The sequence below is a fragment of the Sminthopsis crassicaudata genome, chromosome 1, assembly GCF_048593235.1.
Source record: "Sminthopsis crassicaudata isolate SCR6 chromosome 1, ASM4859323v1, whole genome shotgun sequence".
In the NCBI taxonomy this organism is placed as follows: domain Eukaryota; kingdom Metazoa; phylum Chordata; class Mammalia; order Dasyuromorphia; family Dasyuridae; genus Sminthopsis; species Sminthopsis crassicaudata.
Window position 1 is genome coordinate 354,330,711 of NC_133617.1, and position 2,036 is coordinate 354,332,746.

Consider the following 2,036-nt stretch of genomic DNA (forward strand, 5'->3'; position numbering starts at 1 on the left):
GAAGAAATGCTGCAAAATAAAAATGATCCAACATTTGATAAGACAGAGTACTCTGTGGGATTCAAGAACATGGAAACAACACTCTTTGAGTGGTTTAAAAGAGAAATGAAGATCATATCAGCAGAATTTATGTTCTCGCCCCAGCAAAAATAATGAGCAGAATAGAAAAACTTGAATCTGCCATGCTAAGTCTCATTGAAGAAACAAAAGAGAATAGACTGAGAATGCAGAGACACAGAAGTGAAAGACAACTGGAAGAGGAGAAAAAAAAAACATTACAAGATATCAAATATGTTGACTATGCAAGCAAAACACTGTCCTCAAAGCCAAATTGAACAGAGACAACATAAGGATCAAAGATCTTTCAAAAGATTACAAGACACAAAAAATCTTAGCACTGTAATGAAGAAAATAATAGAAGATAGCTGTTCAGAATTTCTGACTATAAAAAATGAAATTCCCATTGAAAGAATTCACATACAACCTCCAGACATTTAAAATAAAAACCAAGTGCTCCAAACTTCGACATAGTGATTAAATTTAATTCAATTCAGAAACAGTTTTGCAAGTAATCAGGAGGAAGACCTTCAAATAAAAAGGAATGGACATTCAAATAGTGTAAGCCTATTCTGCACCTACTAGGAAAAAGGAAGAAATGGAATAATGTGTTACAAAGAACATTGGAGTTCAGGAAGCAGCCCAGAGTGACCTAGCTACATAGGACCAAAGATGGATATTCAGTAATAAAAAGAATTTGAAGCATTTTTAGAAATCCAAAACTGAAGATATTCACCTCTCAAACACCTCAAACAACAGATATGCAGGAGGAGCAAATAAATGCAGCAGCCAAGGACAGCAATAGCACAGAGTAACAACAGAGATGCAGTAAGAGATTTTTATGTATACACAAGGAGACAATATCAAAAGCTGAAATCTGGTAGGGAAAGCAGTGAAGAGACAGATGGGGATATTAACGGACAAACCCTGATGACACTGTCTACAACTCAATCAATATATCATTTTTTGTGGGACTGCATATGTCAACATGAGGCAGCAAAGGGGAGAGAGGGGAGTAAATAATGTCGTTAGGTCAAATTAAGGGTTAGCAATGAGAAAAAGATCTCCTTTGGTTTTAAAATGAGAAGAGCCTATCAGATAATAGAGAAAGGAAGGAATTGAACAGAAGGGGGAAAGGAGACCTTGCTTTGGAGGTAAGAGAAGATTCCATTAATGAGTCCTCCTCTATTTGAAAAGAGATAGTAATTTGGTCATTGTGTCTGCCTTGTCTCTTTTATATGTTTCACTTAAAATTTATATTAAGAGAAAAAAAAGTGGTGTTTTTCTAAAGCAAATAGAAATAAAAATTAGTCTAACATATAATAGCTATTTTTAAAAAAAGAAAAAGAGATAGTAAAAGGAGATGGGGAGCTGGAACTCTTGGGGGCATCTAATACCTGAAGGAATAAAAGAGAATGGATACAGAAATTTCCAGGCAAAAAAAGAACAAAAGACGTGGGGCTGCATAATTAGGCATCTGATGGGAGACTATCATGAATCAGTTTATTCCACACCACCTGTAATCATTGGCATTCTTCTGGGATTGAGACACAGTGGAAAAGGGAAAGCCCAACAAGGCAGTGTTAGAGAATGCCTACAGCGTAGAGCCTAGAATGGAGAACCATGGAAGCTTTCATGAAGTAAAGACAGAGTAAAGACAGATTATAATTATCGGGGTCTTGAATCAGAGAATGAGAGTCTTACAGTAAACAAAATGAGAATGATGAGTGAGAAAATACCTTTTGGAAAGAACAACATATTTTTTTAATAAAGAACAGGATTATTTGAAGGGAAGGAGAAAAAGGGAGAATCTACTTGAGAAGAAAAAAAAGGGGAATACAACTACATAAAGTCAGGAAAGAAAAAGAAACTAATACGCAAATCTCTGAAGGGAATGCAGTAACAAATGGAAGTGGGGGTGAGGAGGTGAGAGGAAAAGAGCCAGTGGGAATAAGATAACCTTAAAAGATATTAAAGTC